Source organism: Oncorhynchus masou, unplaced genomic scaffold (assembly GCF_036934945.1).
Source record: "Oncorhynchus masou masou isolate Uvic2021 unplaced genomic scaffold, UVic_Omas_1.1 unplaced_scaffold_7101, whole genome shotgun sequence".
NCBI classification, from domain to species: Eukaryota; Metazoa; Chordata; class Actinopteri; order Salmoniformes; family Salmonidae; genus Oncorhynchus; species Oncorhynchus masou.
Window position 1 is genome coordinate 615 of NW_027013567.1, and position 15,214 is coordinate 15,828.

General features: G+C 41.8%; 1 long non-coding RNA gene across 1 annotated transcript; it reads left to right on the top strand.

The window, feature by feature from the left end:
- The first annotated feature begins 519 nt into the window (after window positions 1–519).
- LOC135537099 (uncharacterized) lies at window positions 520–7,413 on the top strand. Its single transcript, XR_010455122.1, has 3 exons — window positions 520–651; window positions 6,621–6,715; window positions 7,302–7,413. It is a non-coding gene; the product is annotated as an uncharacterized LOC135537099 (long non-coding RNA).
- Window positions 7,414–15,214: the final 7,801 nt, after the last annotated feature.

Consider the following 15,214-nt stretch of genomic DNA (forward strand, 5'->3'; position numbering starts at 1 on the left):
ACTGGTGAGTACCTTTACTGGTGAGTACCTTTACTGGTGAGTACTTTTACTGGTGAGTACCTCTACTGGTGAATACCTCTACTGGTGAGTACCTCTACTGGTGAATACCTCTACTGGTGAGTACCTCTACTGGTGAGTACCTTTACTGGTGAGTACCTCTTACTGGTGAATACCTCTACTGGTGAATACCTCTACTGGTGAGTACCTTTACTGGTGAGTACCTTTACTGGTGAGTACCTCTACTGGTGAATACCTCTACTGGTGAGTACCTTTACTGGTGAGTACCTACTGTTGAGTACCTTTACTGATGAGTACCTTTACTGGTGAGTACCTTTACTGGTGAGAACCTCTACTGGTGAGTACCTCTACTGGTGAGTTCCTGGGTCTCTACACATTCATACAGTTGTCTCTACTGGTGAGTCTAACTAGTGTGTGTGTGTGTGTGTGTGTGTGTGTGTGTGTGTGTGTGTGTGCGTGTGTGTGTGTGTGTGTGTGTGTGTGTGTGTGTGTGTGTAGTGTGTGTGTGTTCAGGTATCCTGGTTGGAGCAGGAAAACAGAAGATAGCTGCGCTGTCTAACCTGGTCTCATACTATTGCATTGGCCTTCCGGTCGGCATCGCTTTGATGTTCGCTGCTAAGCTCAGGATACTAGGTGTTCTTCCTCTACCTCTACTACCTCTAAATCTACCTCTACTACCTCTATCCTGACCTCTACCTCTACTAACTCTACCCTGACCTCTACCTCTACTACCTCTATCACTACCTCAACCTCTACTACCTCTTTCCTGACCTCTACCTCTACTACCTCTATCCTGACCTCTACCTCTACTACCTCTATCCTACCCCCTACCTCTACTACCTCTATCACTACCTCTACTACCTCTATCCTGACCTCTACCTCCTATCACTACCTCTACCTCTACTACCTCTATCCTGACCTCTACCTCTACTACCTCTATCACTACCTCAACTACCTCTATCCTGACCTCTTACCTCTACTACCTCTATCACTACCTCAACCTCTACTACCTCTATCCTGACCTCTACCTCTACCTCTACTACCTCTATCCTGACCTCTACCTCTACCACTACTACCTCTACCCTGACCTCTACCTCTAAATCGACCTCTACCACTACTACAACCTCTATCTATACTACGTCCATCCTGACCTCTACCTCTAAATCTACCTCTACCTCTACCACTAACACAACCTCTATCTCTACTACCTCTACCCTGACCTCTACTCTAAATCTACCACTACCACTACCACAACCTCTACCTCTACAATTTCTATCCTGACCTCTACTCTAAATCTACCTCTACCTCTACCACAACCTCTATCTCTAAATCTACCTCTACCACAACCTCTATCTCTACTAAGTCTATCCTGACCTCAACCTCTACCTCTAAATCTACATCTACCACAACCTCTATCTCTAAATCTACCTCTGCCTCTACCACAACCACTATCTCTACTACGTCTACTCTGACCTCTACTCTAAATCTACCACTACCACAACCTCTACCTCTACAATTTCTATCCTGACCTCTACTCTAAATCTTCCTCTACCTCTACCACAACCTCTATCTCTAAATCTACCTCTATCACAACCTCTATCTCTACTACATCTATCCTGACCTCTACTCTAACTCTAAATCTACCTCAACCTCTATCTCTAAATCTACCTCTACCACAACCTCTATCTCTACTAAGTCTATCCTGACCTCAACCTCTACCTCTAAATCTACATCTACCACAACCTCTATCTCTAAATCTACCTCTGTCTCTACCACAACCTCTATCTCTACTACGTCTATCCTGACCTCTACTATAAATCTGCCTGTACCTCTAAATCTACCTCTACCACAAACACAACCTCTATCTCTACTACGTCTATCCTGACCTCTACTCTAAATCTGCCTCTACCTCTACCACAACCTCTATCCTGAACTCAAACTCTACCTCTAAATCTATCTCTACCTCTACCAGTACCACTACCTCTATCCTGACCCCAACCTCTACCTCTAAATCTACCTCTACCACTATCTCTATCCTGATCTCAACCTCTACCTCTAAATCTACATCTACCACTACCACTACCTCTATCCTGACCTCAACCTCTACCTCTAAATCTACCTCTACCACAACCTCTATCTCTACCTCTACAACTACGCCTATCCTGACCTCTATCTCTACCTCTCAATCTACCTCTACCACTACCTCAACCTCTACCTCTAAATCTGCCTCTACCACTACCTCAACCTCTACCTCTAAATCTACTTCTACCACTATCTCTATCCTGACCTCAACCTCTACCTCCTAAATCTACCTTACCACTATCTCTACTACGTCTATCCTGACGTCAAACTCTACCTCTAAATCTACCTCTACCACTACCTCTACTACCTCTATCCTGACCTCAACCTCTATCTCTAAATCTACCTCTACCACAACCTCTATCTCTACCTCTACAACTACGCCTTATCCTGACCTCTATCTCTACCTCTCAATCTACCCTCTATCTCTACCTCTACCACTACCTCTATCTCTACCTCAAAATCTTCCTCCACCACTACCTCTATCCTGACCTCTATCTCTACCTCTCAATCTACCTCTACCACTACCTCTATCTCTACCTCAAAATCTTCCTCCACCACTACCTCTATCCTGACCTCTATCTCTACCTCTCAATCTACCTCTATCTCTATCTCTTTCACTACCTCAACCTACCTCTAAATGTACCTACCACTACCTCAACCTCTACCTCTCAATCTACCTCTACTACGCCTATCCTGACCTCAACCTGTACCTCTAAATCTGCCTCTACCACTATCTCTATCCTGACCTCAACCTCTACCTCTCAATCTACCTCTACACCTACGCCTATCCTGACCTCTATCTCTACCTCTAAATCTACCTCCATCAATAATTCCTTATCTCTACCTCTATCCTGACCTCAACCTCGACCTCTAAATCTACCTCTACCACTACCTCGACCACGCTCTATCCTGATCTCTATTTCTACCCCTAAATCTACCTCTACCACCACCTCTATCCTGACCTCTACCTCTAAATCTACATCTACCACAACCTCTATCTCTAAATCTACCTCTACCACTACCACAACCTCTATCTCTATTACGTCTATCCTGACCTCTACTATAAATCTGCCTGTACCTCTAAATCTACCTCTACCACAACAACAACCTCTATCTCTACTACGTCTATCCTGACCTCTACTCTAAATCTACCTCTACCAGTACCACTACCTCTATCCTGACCCCAACCTCTAAATCTACCTCTACCACTATCTCTATCCTGACCTCAACCTCTACCTCTAAATCTACATCTACCACTACCACTATCTCTATCCTGACCTCAACCTTTAAATCTACCTCTACCACAACCTCTATCTCTACCTCTACAACTATGCCTATTCTGACCTCTATCTCTACCTCTAAATCTACCTCTATCTCTACCTCTACCACTACCCAACCTCTACCTCTAAATCTACCTCTACCACTATCTCTATCCTGACCTCAACCTCTACCTCTAAATCTACCTCTACCACTACCTCTACTACCTCTATCCTGACCTCAACCTCTACCTCTAAATCTACCTCTACCACAACCTCTATCTCTGCCTCCTACAACTACGCCTATCCTGACCTCTATCTCTACCTCTAAATCTACCTCTACCACTATCTCTATCCTGACCTCAACCTCTACCTCTAAATGTACCTCTACCACTAGCTCTACTACGTCTATCCTGACCTCAACCTGTACCTCTAAATCTGCCTCTACCACTATCTCTATCCTGACCTCAACCTCTACCTCTCAATCTACCTCTACACCTACGCCTATCCTGATCTCTATCTCTACCTCTAAATCTACCTCCATCACTACCTCTACCTCTATCTCTACCCTATCCTGACCTCAACCTCTACCTCTAAATCTACCTCTACCACTATCTCGACTACGCTTCTATCCTGATCTCTATTTCTACCTCTAAATCTACCTCTACCACCACCTCTATCCTGACCTCAACATCTACCTCTAAATCTACCTTACCACAACCTCTATCCTGACCTCAACCTCCAACTCTAAATCTACCTCTACCACTACCTCTACCACTACCTCTATTCTGACCCCAACCTCTACCTCTAAATCTACCTCTACCACTACCTCTACCTCTAAATCTACCTCTACCACTACCTCGATCTATATCTCTATACCTCCTCCTCTACCTCTATTTCTGCCTCAAAATCTCTACCTCAACATCTCTAACCTCTATCTCTATATCAACCTCTATCTCTAGCTCTACTTCAACATCTCAACCTCTACTTCAACATCTCTGACCTCTTATCTCTATATCAACCTCTATCTCTACCTCTACTTCAATAACTCTAACCTCTATCTCTATCTCAACCTCTACTTCAACATCTCAACCTCTATCTCTACCTCTTCTTCAACATCTCAACCTCTATCTCTACCTCTACTTCAACATCTCAACCTCTATCTCTACCTCTACTTCAACATCTCAACCTCTATCTCAACCTCTACTTCAACATCTCAACCTCTATCTCTACCTCTACTTCAACATCTCAACCTCTATCTCTACCTCTACTTCAACATCTCAACCTCTACCTCAACCTCTACTTCAACATCTCAAACTCTATCTCTACCTCTACTTACCCTCTACTTACCCCTAAATATTTATACAACTAAAAGCATTGAATTTGGAACAAAACACTCACTAAACCTTTAAAACTCAACTAAATCTTGTAATAAATAATGTGCAAATTCAGCAAGTTGAGATGACTAAACTGCTTGGAGTAACACTAGATTGTAAACTGTCATAGTCAAAACATATTGATGCAGTAGTAGCTAAGATGGGGAGAAGTCTGTCTATAATAAAGCGCTACTCTGCCTTCTTAACAACACTATCAACAAGGCAGGTCCTACAGGCTCTAGTTTTGTCGCACCTGGACTACTGTTCAGTCGTGTGGTCAGGTGCCACAAAAAAGGACTTCGGAAAATTGCAATTGGCTGAGAACAGTGCAACAGTACTATACAGTACTATACAGCCATCTTTATCAACCTGGCCAAGGCTTTCGACTCTGTCAATCACCGTATTCTTATCAGCAGACTGAACAGCCTTGGTTTCTCTAATGACTTCCTCACCTGGTTCACCAACTACTTCTCTGATAGAGTTCAGTGTGTCAAATCGGAGGGTCTGTTGTCTGGACATCTGGCAGTCTCTATGGGGGTACCACAGGGTTCAATTCTCGAGCCGAATTTTCTCTGTATACATCAACGATGTTGCGGGTGATTCTCTGATCCACCTCTACGCAGACGACACCTTTCTGTATACTTCTGGCCCTTTCTTTGGACACTGTGTTAACAAACCTCCAAACAAGCTTCAATGCCATACAACACTCCTTCCATGGCCTCCAACTGCTCTAAAACGCTAGTAAAACCAAATACATGCTTTTCAATCGTTCGCTGCCTGGATCCGCCCGCCCGACTAGCATCACTACTCTGGACGGTTCGGAAATAGAATATGTGGACAACGACAAACACCTAGGTGTCTGGCTAGACTGTAAATTGCTAATGTAGATATGTGGTAGTGGTGGAGTAGGGGGCCTGAGGGAACACAGTGTGTTGTAGATATGTGGTAGTGGTGGAGTAGGGGCCTGGAGGACACACAGTGTGTTGTAGATATGTGGTAGTGGTGGACTAGGGGCCTGAGGGGACACAGTGTGTTGTAGATATGTGGTAGTGGTGGAGTAGGGGCCTGAGGGAACACAGTGTGTTGTGAAATCTGTAAAATGTATTGTAATGTTTTAAAATTGTATAATCAGCTTTAATTTTGCTGGACCCCAGGAAGAGTAGCTGCTGCCTTGAAGGAACTAATGGGGATCCATAATAAACCCCAGGAAGAGTAGCTGCTGTCTTGGCAGGAACTAATGGGGATCCATGATAAACCACAGGAAGAGTAGCTGCTGCCTTGACAGGAACTAATGGGGATCCATAATAAACCCCAGGACGAGTAGCTGCTGTCTTGGCAGGAACTAATGGTGATCCATAATTAACCCCAGGAAGAGTAGCTGCTGCCTTGGCAGGAACTAATGGTGATCCATAATAAACCCCAGGAAGAGTAGCTGCTGCCTTGACAGGAACTAATGGGGATACATAATAAATACATCTACCTCCATCTCTATCACTACCTCCACCTTAATCTCTCGCTCTACATCTACCTCCATCTCCATCACTACTCCACCTTAATCTCTAGCTCTACATCTACCTCTACCTCCATCTCTATCACTACCTCCACCTTAATCTCGAGCTCTATATCTAACTCCATCTCTATCACTACCTCCACCTTAATCTCTAGCTCTACATCTACCTTACCTCCATCTCTATCACTACCTCCACCTTAATCTCTAGCTCTACATCTACATCTACCTCCATCTCTATCACTACCTCCACCTTAATCTCGAGCTCTACCTCTACCTCCATCTCTCTATCTCTATCACTACCTCAGTCTTTATTTGACACTGGTCTAGTGTGTAACAACTCTGTGATTGTGTGATGTGTGTGTGTGCTCCACCTGTCAGGTTTGTGGGTAGGTCTCTTCATCTGTGTCATCCTCCAAACTGGGTTCTTCATCGTCATCATCTTCAAACTCAACTGGCAGCTTGTCGCCAAGGAGGTAGGGTACCCTGACCTCCCTGTTTGTCTGTCTGTCTGTTCTTCTCTGCTTGTTGGTATTGTCTGTCTGTCTGTTCTCTTGTTGTTGGTATTGTCTGTCTGTCTGTCTGTCTGTCTGTCTGTCTGTCTGTCTGTCTGTCTGTCTGTCTGTCTGTCTGTCTGTCTGTCTGTCTGTTCTTCTCTTGTTGTTGGTATTGTCTGTCTGTCTGTCTGTCCATCTGTCTGTCTGTGGCAAATAAAATTCAAAACTGGATGGTGTTCAGAGATAAATGGGAGGGATTTAGGGGGCTAAAGGATGAGATTAAGAACAAACGTAAGATAACTATTAAAATACAGTGTGTCCGTAAAATGTATATAGTATGTATAAACTGGAAGTAGAAGCCAAGTTCATTAGTTTACTACAATTAGGGGGGGAGGGGTTGTAGGGTAAGGGGAAAATAATAAAGATGGAAAATATACAATTTGTTATATATATGGGACATTGAAAATGATGCAGCCAATTAAATTGATGGAAAATACAATCTATCTGCAATAATAAAGCAGATCTACCCCCAAGTCTACTGACTAACAACCAACTGATTCCTCAGGCCCAGGTGCGTGCTGGGAAGAGTGGGTTGGTAACGTGTGTTCCAGCGAAGCCTCCTATTGGACAGCGGCTGATTAAAAATCTGCTTCCAGAAGGTTCTCGAAGCACTGACATGGTGAGGGAATATATGTGTCTGTCCAGCATCCATGTATATGTGCTCAATAGTCTGTGTTAAGTTCCATGTGTCCTGTAGCTCATCTTAATACCATGTGTCCTTTACCTCATCTTAATACCATGTGTCCTCTACCTCATCTTAATACCATGTGTCCTGTACCTCATCTTAATACCATGTGTCCTGTACCTCAACTTAATACCATGTGTCCTGTACCTCATCTTAATACCATGTGTCCTTTACCTCATCTTAATACCATGTGACCTGTACCTCATCTTAATACCATGTGTCATTTACCTCATCTTAATACCATGTGTCCTGTACCTCATCTTAATACCATGTGTCCTCTACCTCATCTTAATACCATGTGTCCTCTACCTCATCTTAATACCATGTGTCCTGTACCTCATCTTAATACCATGTGTCCTGTACCTCATCTTAATACCATGTGTCCTTTACCTCATCTTAATAGCATGTGTCCTTTACCTCATCTTAATACCATGTGTCCTTTACCTCATCTTAATACCATGTGTCCTTTAACTCATCTTAATACCATGTGTCCTTTACCTCATCTTAATACCATGTGTCCTGTAGCTCATCTTAATACCATGTGTCCTGTACCTCATCTTAATATCATGTGACCTTTACCTCATCGTAATACCATGTGTCCTTTACCTCATCTTAATACCATGTGTCCTTTACCTCATCTTAATACCATGTGTCCTGTACCTCATCTTAATACCATGTGTCCTGTACCTCATCTTAATACCATGTGTCCTCTACCTCATCTTAATACCATGTGTCCTTTACCTCATCTTAATGCCATGTGTCCTTTACCTCATCTAAATACCATGTGTCCTTTACCTCATCTTAATACCATGTGTCCTGTACCTCATCTTAATACCATGTGTCCTCTACCTCATCTTAATACCATGTGTCCTGTAGCTCATCTTAATACCATGTGTCCTTTACCTCATCTTAATACCATGTGTCCTGTACCTCATCTTAATACCATGTGTCCTGTACCTCATCTTAATACCATGTGTCCTGTACCTCATCTTAATACCATGTGTCCTCTACCTCATCTTAATACCATGTGTCCTGTACCTCATCTTAATACCATGTGTCCTGTACCTCATCTTAATACCATGTGTCCTGTACCTCATTTTAATACCATGTGTCCTTTACCTCATCTTAATACCATGTGTCCTTTACCTCATCTTAATACCATGTGTCCTTTACCTCAATACCATGTGTCCTTTACCTCATCTTAATACCATGTGTCCTCTACCTCATCTTAATACCATGTGTCCTTTACCTCATCTTAATGCCATGTGTCCTTTACCTCATCTAAATACCATGTGTCCTTTACCTCATCTTAATACCATGTGTCCTGTACCTCATCTTAATACCATGTGTCCTCTACCTCATCTTAATACCATGTGTCCTCTACCTCATCTTAATGCCATGTGTCCTTTACCTCATCTTAATGCCATGTGTCCTTTACCTCATCTAAATACCATGTGTCCTTTACCTCATCTTAATACCATGTGTCCTGTACCTCAACTTAATACCATGTGTCCTGTACCTCATCTTAATACCATGTGTCCTTTACCTCATCTTAATACCATGTGACCTGTACCTCATCTTAATACCATGTGTCATTTACCTCATCTTAATACCATGTGTCCTGTACCTCATCTTAATACCATGTGTCCTCTACCTCATCTTAATACCATGTGTCCTCTACCTCATCTTAATACCATGTGTCCTGTACCTCATCTTAATACCATGTGTCCTGTACCTCATCTTAATACCATGTGTCCTTTACCTCATCTTAATAGCATGTGTCCTTTACCTCATCTTAATACCATGTGTCCTTTACCTCATCTTAATACCATGTGTCCTTTAACTCATCTTAATACCATGTGTCCTTTACCTCATCTTAATACCATGTGTCCTGTAGCTCATCTTAATACCATGTGTCCTGTACCTCATCTTAATATCATGTGACCTTTACCTCATCGTAATACCATGTGTCCTTTACCTCATCTTAATACCATGTGTCCTTTACCTCATCTTAATACCATGTGTCCTGTACCTCATCTTAATACCATGTGTCCTGTACCTCATCTTAATACCATGTGTCCTCTACCTCATCTTAATACCATGTGTCCTGTAGCTCATCTTAATACCATGTGTCCTTTACCTCATCTTAATACCATGTGTCCTGTACCTCATCTTAATACCATGTGTCCTGTACCTCATCTTAATACCATGTGTCCTGTACCTCATCTTAATACCATGTGTCCTCTACCTCATCTTAATACCATGTGTCCTGTACCTCATCTTAATACCATGTGTCCTGTACCTCATCTTAATACCATGTGTCCTGTACCTCATTTAATACCATGTGTCCTTTACCTCATCTTAATACCATGTGTCCTCTACCTCATCTTAATACCATGTGTCCTTTACCTCAATACCATGTGTCCTTTACCTCATCTTAATACCATGTGTCCTGTACCTCATCTTAATACCATGTGTCCTGTACCTCATCTTAATACCATGTGTCCTCTACCTCATCTTAATACCATGTGTCATGTACCTCATCTTAATACCATGTGTCCTGTACCTCATCTTAATACCATGTGTCCTCTACCTCATCTTAATACCATGTGTCCTTTACCTCATCTTAATGCCATGTGTCCTTTACCTCATCTTAATACCATGTGTCCTGTACCTCATCTTAATACCATGTGTCCTTTACCTCATCTTAATACCATGTGTCCTGTACCTCATCTTAATACCATGTGTCCTTTACCTCATCTTAATACCATGTGTCCTCTACCTCATCTTAATACCATGTGTCCTGTACCTCATCTTAATACCATGTGTCCTGTACCTCATCTTAATACCATGTGTCCTCTACCTCATCTTAATACCATGTGTCCTTTACCTCATCTTAATGCCATGTGTCCTTTACCTCATCTTAATACCATGTGTCCTGTACCTCATCTTAATACCATGTGTCCTTTACCTCATCTTAATACCATGTGTCCTCTACCTCATCTTAATACCATGTGTCCTTTACCTCATCTTAATGCCATGTGTCCTTTACCTCATCTTAATACCATGTGTCCTGTACCTCATCTTAATACCATGTGTCCTGTACCTCATCTTAATACCATGTGTCCTGTACCTCATCTTAATACCATGTGTACTTTACCTCATCTTAATGCCATGTGTCCTTTACCTCATCTTAATGCCATGTGTCCTTTACCTCATCTTAATACCATGTGTCCTGTACCTCATCTTAATACCATGTGTCCTGTACCTCATCTTAATACCATGTGTCCTGTACCTCATCTTAATACCATGTGTCCTGTACCTCATCCTAATACCATGTGTCCTTTACCTCATCTTAATGCCATGTGTCCTTTACCTCATCTTAATACCATGTGTCCTTTACCTCATCTTAATGCCATGTGTCCTTTACCTCATCCTAATACCATGTGTCCTTTACCTCATCTTAATGCCATGTGTCCTTTACCTCATCTTAATACCATGTAACCTGTACCTCATCTTAATACCATGTGTCCTTTACCTCATCTTAATACCATGTGTCCTGTACCTCATCTTAATACCATGTGTCCTGTACCTCATCCTAATACCATGTGTCCTTTAACTCATCTTAATACCATGTGTCCTCTACCTCATCTTAATACCATGTGTCCTGTACCTCATCTTAATACCATGTGTCCTGTACCTCATCTTAATACCATGTGTCCTGTACCTCATCTTAATACCATGTGTCCTCTACCTCATCTTAATACCATGTGTCCTTTACCTCATCTTAATACCATGTATCCTTTACCTCATCTTAATACCATGTGTCCTTTACCTCATCTTAATACCATGTGTCCTGTACCTCATCTTAATACCATGTGTCCTTTACCTCATCTTAATACCATGTGTCCTGTACCTGATCTTAATACCATGTGTCCTGTACCTCATCTTAATACCATGTGTCCTTTACCTAAATCTTAATACCACGTGTCCTTTACCTCATCTTAATACCACGTGTCCTGTACCTCATCTTAATACCACGTGTCCTGTACCTCATCTTAATACCACGTGTCCTGTACCTCATCTTAATACCACGTGTCCTGTACCTCATCTTAATACCACGTGTCCTGTACCTCATCTTAATACCACGTGTCCTGTACCTCATCTTAATACCATGTGTCCTTTACCTCATCTTAATACCATGTGTCCTTTACCTCATCTTAATACCGTGTGTCCTTTACCTCATCTTAATACCATGTGTCCTGTACCTCATCCTAATACCATGTGTCCTTTACCTCATCTTAATACCATGTGTCCTGTACCTCATCCTAATACCATGTGTCCTTTACCTCATCTTAATACCATGTGTCCTGTAGCTCATCTTAATACCATGTGTCCTGTACCTCATCTTAATACCATGTGTCCTGTACCTCATCTTAATACCATGTGTCCTGTAGCTCATCTTAATACCATGTGTCCTTTACCTCATCTTAATACAATGTGTCCTGGACCTCATCTTAATACCATGTGTCCTGGACCTCATCTTAATACCATGTGTCCTGTAGCTCATCTTAATACCATGTGTCCTGTAGCTCATCTTAATACCATGTGACCTGTACCTCATCTTAATACCATGTGTCCTGTACCTCATCTTAATACCATGTGTCCTGTAGCTCATCTTAATACCATGTGTCCTGTAGCTCATCTTAATACCATGTGTCCTGTAGCTCATCTTAATACCATGTGTCCTGTAGCTCATCTTAATACCATGTGTCCTTTACCTCATCTTAATACCATGTGTCCTCTACCTCATCTTAATACCATGTGTCCTTTACCTCATCTTAATGCCATGTGTCCTTTACCTCATCTTAATACCATGTGTCCTGTACCTCATCTTAATACCATGTGTCCTGTACCTCATCTTAATACCATGTGTCCTGTACCTCATCTTAATACCATGTGTACTTTACCTCATCTTAATGCCATGTGTCCTTTACCTCATCTTAATGCCATGTGTCCTTTACCTCATCTTAATACCATGTGTCCTGTACCTCATCTTAATACCATGTGTCCTGTACCTCATCTTAATACCATGTGTCCTGTACCTCATCTTAATACCATGTGTCCTGTACCTCATCCTAATACCATGTGTCCTTTACCTCATCTTAATGCCATGTGTCCTTTACCTCATCTTAATACCATGTGTCCTTTACCTCATCTTAATGCCATGTGTCCTTTACCTCATCTTAATACCATGTGTCCTTTACCTCATCTTAATGCCATGTGTCCTTTACCTCATCTTAATACCATGTAACCTGTACCTCATCTTAATACCATGTGTCCTTTACCTCATCTTAATACCATGTGTCCTGTACCTCATCTTAATACCATGTGTCCTGTACCTCATCCTAATACCATGTGTCCTTTAACTCATCTTAATACCATGTGTCCTCTACCTCATCTTAATACCATGTGTCCTGTACCTCATCTTAATACCATGTGTCCTGTACCTCATCTTAATACCATGTGTCCTCTACCTCATCTTAATACCATGTGTCCTTTACCTCATCTTAATACCATGTATCCTTTACCTCATCTTAATACCATGTGTCCTTTACCTCATCTTAATACCATGTGTCCTTTACCTCATCTTAATACCATGTGTCCTTTACCTCATCTTAATACCATGTGTCCTGTACCTCATCTTAATACCATGTGTCCTTTACCTCATCTTAATACCATGTGTCCTGTACCTGATCTTAATACCATGTGTCCTGTACCTCATCTTAATACCATGTGTCCTTTACCTAAATCTTAATACCATGTGTCCTTTACCTCATCTTAATACCATGTGTCCTGTACCTCATCTTAATACCACGTGTCCTGTACCTCATCTTAATACCACGTGTCCTGTACCTCATCTTAATACCACGTGTCCTGTACCTCATCTTAATACCACGTGTCCTGTACCTCATCTTAATACCACGTGTCCTGTACCTCATCTTAATACCACGTGACCTTTACCTCATCTTAATACCATGTGTCCTTTACCTCATCTTAATACCATGTGTCCTTTACCTCATCTTAATACCATGTGTCCTTTACCTCATCTTAATACCATGTGTCCTGTACCTCATCCTAATACCATGTGTCCTTTACCTCATCTTAATACCATGTGTCCTGTACCTCATCCTAATACCATGTGTCCTTTACCTCATCTTAATACCATGTGTCCTGTAGCTCATCTTAATACCATGTGTCCTGTACCTCATCTTAATACCATGTGTCCTGTACCTCATCTTAATACCATGTGTCCTGTAGCTCATCTTAATACCATGTGTCCTTTACCTCATCTTAATACAATGTGTCCTGGACCTCATCTTAATACCATGTGTCCTGGACCTCATCTTAATACCATGTGTCCTGTAGCTCATCTTAATACCATGTGTCCTGTAGCTCATCTTAATACCATGTGACCTGTACCTCATCTTAATACCATGTGTCCTGGACCTCATCTTAATACCATGTGTCCTGTAGCTCATCTTAATACCATGTGTCCTGTAGCTCATCTTAATACCATGTGACCTGTACCTCATCTTAATACCATGTGACCTGTACCTCATCTTAATACCATGTGTCCTGTACCTCATCTTAATACCATGTGTCCTGTAGCTCATCTTAATACCATGTGTCCTGTAGCTCATCTTAATACCATGTGTCCTGTAGCTCATCTTAATACCATGTGTCCTGTAGCTCATCTTAATACCATGTGTCCTGTAGCTCATCTTAATACCATGTGTCCTGTAGCTCATCTTAATACCATGTTTCCTGTACCTCATCTTAATACCATGTGACCTGTACCTCATCTTAATACCATGTGTCCTGTACCTCATCTTAATACCATGTGTCCTTTACCTCATCTTAATACCATGTGTCCTGTAGCTCATCTTAATACCATGTGTCCTTTACCTCATCTTAATACCATGTGTCCTCTACCTCATCTTAATACCATGTGTCCTGTACCTCATCTTAATACCATGTGTCCTCTACCTCATCTTAATACCATGTGTCCTGTACCTCATCCTAATACCATGTGTCCTTAACCTCATCTTAATACCATGTGTCCTTTACCTCATCTTAATACCATGTGTCCTGTACCTCATCTTAATACCATGTGTCCTTTACCTCATCTTAATACCATGTGTCCTGTACCTCATCTTAATACCATGTGTCCTTTACCTCATCTTAATACCATGTGTCCTGGACCTCATCTTAATACCATGTGTCATGTACTTCATCTTAATACCATGTAACCTGTACCTCATCTTAATACCATGTGTCCTTTACCTCGTCTTAATACCATGTGTCCTGTACCTCATCTTAATACCATGTGACCTGTACCTCATCTTAATACCATGTGTCCTTTACCTCATCTTAATACCATGTGTCCTTTACCTCATCTTAATACCATGTGTCCTTTACCTCATCTTAATACCATGTGTCCTGTACCTCATCTTAATACCATGTGTCCTGTACCTCATCTTAATACCATGTGTCCTGTACCTCATCTTAATACCATGTGACCTGTACCTCATCTTAATACCATGTGTCCTGTACCTCATCTTAATACCATGTGTCCTCTACCTCATCTTAATACCATGTGTCCTGTACCTCATCTTAATACCATGTGTCCTGTACCTCATCTTAATACCATGTGTCCTGTACCTCATCTT